The following is a 6,034-nucleotide window of genomic DNA, read 5'->3' on the forward strand; positions in this document are numbered from 1 at the left end:
AGATCATATTATATATATATATATTATATATTATATAGATTATATTCATTGATCTAACAATTGCACTGTTAACTGAGGAAGTACCTCTCGATCTGCACAAGCTGACAAACAGCTGTTCCATCTCCACTTTCCTGCTCACCCTGAAATAATGCATGCCTAAAAATAACTTTGTTTAGTCATTTGAAATGAATGACATACATTGCAATTGTATGTTGCTGTAGCATTGCAACATATTGCTCCTCACAGCACAGAGCAGGTTTTTGCCTCAAGTTTGACACTGACATTCCTGCCCCAATTCCTAATGGTGTCCAGTGTTGTTCCTAAAACATAACAACAGTGACAGATGTGACAACATGTGTGACAACAGATGTGACAACAGCCTCTGCAGCAGAGTCCACTAAAACAAAGAAAACAGGAAATGTTAGGAACATCGCTAGAGTCAACCGGCATCAAGTAAATTAATAACAGTTTCAGGTGTACTGACGTTGCCTCTGGCGTATCTTTTTCCCACCGTGAAGAAGTGCATCAGTCAGTAGGCCAATACGATGGGACGGCGTCATTTTTTTGGTGACCTTCCCAAAGCGCAACAGATACAACCACAGCCTCTCCATCTGCTCCCCATCTGCCAGGCCAGCACCTTCAACAACAGAAATATACTTTTTTTTTTGCATGCAATGTCATACATTAAGATGAGATTGATGTTCTTGCCTCTCATCCGCTCCTTCATCGCTCGCAGCAGGTAGACTGCATTTGACAAACTACAGAAGAGATATATCCTTTATTTGCAAACTGAATTAATCAAACACTGAAAAAAAATACTGAAAAAGAAAATGAAAAAAACTCATTACTGCATCCCACCCTTTTTCATGTTCAAGAAGTGAAGCGGGTGCTCATGCTCGCAGGAAACGCCCAACACTCCTGTCTCGTCCCATTTCATTGTTTTGGGTTTGCACCTGATGGCGCTGTCTGCTTGAAATCCATGGCAACCCTAAACAAAATATATTTTTAAATATCAAGTATAGTACAGGTATAACGCACTGGGCTGTTGCCTGAAGCAGATCACACACAGTGGTGCCAGGTTCAGTGCCTAAATGGATGTTGCATGTCTCCAACCTTAAGACAACTAAGTCAAACAGATGAAGTGGAGGGATAACTGCACCATTTAAATGTGAATTAGTGGCAATCTTTTATATCATGAGTTCAAATAATTCTAGATTTTGTCACATTCTCTTCCAGTCATGCATAAGGTAACAATGGAAGTTATCCTTAAAATGCAGTGCATATTACGTTCGGGCAGTACCCCTGTTGGTGATATGGGCTTACAAATGAATCGATCCACATCAGCTTGGTTTGCAAAGTACTTTTCCTTATGTTTTGGTTGCTGATAACTTGATCCAGGCAACCTAAACCTAAAAGCCCATTCACTGCTACCACCACTGTTCCATTGTCCTGTAAAGAGACGTCCAAATATACTTGCTTTATAGTTTTTGGACCCCAGGAAGAGTAGCTGCTGCTTTGTAACAGACCATGGGGATCCCAGTAAACAAATAAAATGAAAGACTGGAGGTCTGTTAGTCTGTATAATTGTTTGACAAAAATGGAACAGAGATGTTTCTAATAGATCATTTCTGTTTATTAAAGAGGGAGACATCACAATTGATATCTTAGGCCTTAAATGTGTTTTTTTGGGGTGATTAAACAAATTAAATAGGCCCAAAACATATAACAAACCTTGGGACAGAGCGGGTACTGGGTTCCATCTGCAGTTTCTGGTGCCAGACTGCGCAACATATCAAGTTCCGTCATAGCATGTCGGAACTCCTCAAAGGCCTCATTTGTCAGGGCAGCATACAAGTCTCGTCCCTGAAATGAATATACAGAGTCACTTAAAGACACTAATTCATTACTGCATCCCTTTAGAGTAGGACATCAATACATACAGCAAATTCATCTTCACATACAAGTAGCACATGGTTTCTGTGACAGATCTGTACATCAAAACAGGAATTTGGTTATGAACTTTTGCAGGCAAAGTAGACATAGTATAGAATCAGATTATAAACGTGATTACTTATTGTCCTATGAGGAACATTTTATGACAGGCATATAGCCCTCTGTTAAACATCACTCTCAAGCTGCAGGCTGGTTATCCGCTTGAGTAGTGAGCAGACCACTGCTGATCATGCACTCGGCCTGAAAGAACAAAAATAGTTAGTCATGAAAAGTTCCAATCAAAAGAATGGAGCAAATATTACACATTTTCCAATGTAAATATAAATTGTTTTCTTTGACATATTTGTGATGCCGAACGGCACAATCCGCGGTCAGGAATTCAGTTTCACCATCATTCATGGTCAACAACATAGAAAACTTTGCATTTCACAAAGTAAACATACCCAACAAGCTTAAGAAGTTTAGTTGGTGAAAAATACATGGAGAAATAACGTTACCTCTGAGTGCACTATCGTTAGCATTGTCCCAGTCATAACAGCCCATAGGGCAGAAGCCTATCTCCTGTTCAGTAGTGTGAGGCAACTTGATATACAAGTACAGTATACCCCTTGGACAGGACGCTAGTCTACCGCAATGCCTTACCCCGAAAGGGGGGTTCAAAATCAAAAGTAACAGTCGGTATACAGGGTACATATACAGTACCCCCCCATATACAGTACCAGTCAAAAGTTTGGACACACCTACTCATTCAAGGGTTTTTCTTATTTTTTTTTAACTATTTTCTACATTTTAGAATAATAGTGAAGACATCAAAACTATGAAATAACACATATGGTATCATGTAGTAAGCAAAAAAGTGTTAAACAAATGACAGCTTTGCACACTCTTGGCATTATCTCAACCTTCATGAGGTAGTCACCTGGAATGCATTTCAAATAACACCTAATATACTGGTATGTGAGGAAATTCATGGCCTATCTACATGAAATTCTTTATACAGTAATACAAATTGGGAAAAAGGAAAATTGCCTTCCAAATATTGGCCTTCTATTAAAAAAAATCACCACCCATTCCACTATTCATCCCTATCTAATCCTACTCCAGACCAACAGTCTGAGAGGACAGAACAATACCACTCAACACCCCCTGCAACTTTTCTGCCGTAGGCTAAATCCTCGCCATCCCAAGTACTTCTCTACCGCTGCCACCACAACCTCTATTTTCAGTCAATTCTGATCCATTTCTGCAGTACAATGGACAAACATGTCTATAAATGCTAAAAGGCCCACCTTACTGAAGCACATCAGTGGAATAAGGGGAGGACCATCCTCCTCAGTGAAGTTCATAAAAACAAAATATATTCACGTCACCGAAGAAATGATTAAAACACACTGTTTTGCAATGAAGGTCTACAGTAGCCTCAACAGCACTATGTAGGGTAGCACCATGGTGTAGCCAGAGGACATCTAGCTTCCGTCCTCTTCTGGGTACATTGACTTCAATACAAAACTTAGGAGGCTCATGGTTCTCGCCCCCTTCTATAGACTTACACAGTAATTATAATAACTTTCGGAGGACGTCCTCCAACTCATCAGAACTCTTGCAGCATGAACTGACATGTTGTCCACCCAATCAAAGAATCAGAGAAAGCATAAGCTCCAGCTAGCTAGCACTGCAATGCATAAAATGTGGTGAGTAGTTGACTCAAAGAGAGAGAAAAACAATAGTTTAACAGTTTTGATCAAAATGAAGGAGAAGCAAGAGCATGAGAGCGATCAATTTTTTTTCAGTTTCAGTTTCACTTACTTAGCCTTTTACGGATGCTGTACCTGTACAGGAACCAAATCAGCGGAAATTCCAGAGCGCCAACTAATTGTACTCGGTACAACTCAAACTTTTGTGACGACCCTCCCACTCTGTCTGCCGTATTCTGTTTTTGTTCTTGTTTCCTTATTAGGATGCCGGTGGGCGGAGTTGGGGAGGGTCGTCAGCTACATGGGAAACACCTGGGCCAGGTGTGTCCCAGGATAAATAGACCTCTTCCACATTTATGGAGAAGACTCTCTCCATGCAGACACCTTTGTAGATGGTGTTGTGGTTCTTGGTGGCCTATTGTTTGTTTGCATTGGCACCTTTCAACACCTTGCATTATCACATTCATGCATGCAAAACACTCACTTACACTACTGATTACTGATCACACACACACCATTGTATATTTTCCTTAGTTGCTTTGGTTAATAAATATATATTTTGTTACTCCTTATCTCCACGTTGTCTCCCTTTGTTACGGGCTTTGAGCCGGTTCGTGACAAGTGGGGGCTCATCCGGGATCTTTGAACTATTGGTTTGGGAGACCGTGGAGGTACGTGTTTGGTTTGCAGTGTTTGGTTTGCATATTTTTTTTGAGTTTGATACGCCCAGTATTGGTTGCCTTTTGTTGTTTGGTTTGTGTGCTGTGTTGGAGAGAGTATAATGGTTAGTTTCCAGGCCCTGCCTAGCCTGAACTCTTGTTCTACTTTCTGTTGGGATGTCAGTCTGAGGTGAGTAATCGGCTGTGTACCTCGGTGGGAGATTTGTGTAGGGTAGTGGAACTTGCTACCCGGAGCTATAGCCTTTTTCCCCTGATAGGCTTAGCGACGTGTTTCATTTTTGGACATGTTTGGCATGGTTAATGTTTGTTATTTTTGTGTGGTGTCTGTGGACTGAGCAGTTGTCTCGGGGGCACATCCGTGGCTTGGTGGAATTTGCCAGCATGCTGGGGAGTTTTTTCTTGCCAGCGGGCTACAGTGCGTAAATTCCCACCGCAAATCTGCACGAAGACTAGGGTTGAGTTATTGTACGTTTTGGGGAAGCTCCATATCTCATCTCTCTTCTGTGGTGCTCAGGGTGATTGTCAATTCTCAGGTTGTGGTCTGGTGTGCTCAACAGAAGGGAAGAGCGAAAAACACTTTTTTTTGTCATAATGGCGTCTTATGTAGATGAGTTCATTCGCTCTCCATCGGAGGAATTGTTAGATTTATGTACTAAAGAACAGCTGTTGAAGGTCGCGGAACACTACAAGGTTGAGATTAGTGATAAACGTCTAAAAAATTCTATTAGGTTGATATTGAAGGCCAATCTGATGGAGAGTGGTATTCTTGAAGTTACCACTGGGCCAGCCTCTGCTGAGGATTTGTCGTCTCCGCATAACGTTACAATGGCCATTCCATCGGTTAGTCCTAGTAGCCTTCTTTTTGAACAGCAGAAAGAACTGCTTCTGTTACAGCTGGGGCATGATCGTGAGAAGCTAGAGCATGATCGTATAAAATATGAAAAGGAATTGGCTTTTAAACAAGATATGGCGCGTGCTAAAATCAAGTTGCAACAAGAACGTATAGAGTTGGTCAGGGAAGGAAAGATCTCAGGGGAGAGTTTGTTTTGGGAAGGTGACCCAGATTTACCTAGGGGTAGTTCCGCTTTTGGTCGTGCCCCAGAGACATTTGATATTGTTGGGAACTTACGGTTATTGCCTCAGTTTAATGAAAGGGACCCGAGACATTCTTTTCGTTGTTTGAGCGGGTTGCTGACGCTAGGAGTTGGCCTGATTCTGACCGCACTTTAATGTTGCAGTGTGTCCTGACTGGTAAAGCGCAGGAAGCATATTCAGCTCTTAGTGTACACGACAGTGCCCGTTATGATAAAGTTAAAACAGCTGTGTTACAGATTTATGAATTGGTCCCTGAGGCTTACCGCCAACGATTTAGGACTTTAAAAAGGGATGATAAGCAGACTCATGTTGAGTTTGCGCGACAATTATCTTTACAGTTTAATCGCTGGTGTTCCGCCTCTGCAGTTGTGACTTTCCAAGGGCTGTGTGATCTGATTATGTTAGAGCAATTTAAGGACACAATTCCTGATCGTATTGCCATGTATATTAACGAACAGAAAGTAAAGAATGTTGCTGAAGCTGCGGTTTTGGCGGACGAGTATGTGTTGACTCACAAAAGTGTCTTTGCAGAGCCCCGTATTCGGAAAGAGTGGGGGCGTTCGGATAGATTTGGGCTTCGCTCACCGAGATACTTTGGTTCACGGGCAGAGT

The sequence above is a fragment of the Oncorhynchus masou genome, unplaced genomic scaffold (assembly GCF_036934945.1).
Source record: "Oncorhynchus masou masou isolate Uvic2021 unplaced genomic scaffold, UVic_Omas_1.1 unplaced_scaffold_13___fragment_6___debris, whole genome shotgun sequence".
NCBI classification, from domain to species: Eukaryota; Metazoa; Chordata; class Actinopteri; order Salmoniformes; family Salmonidae; genus Oncorhynchus; species Oncorhynchus masou.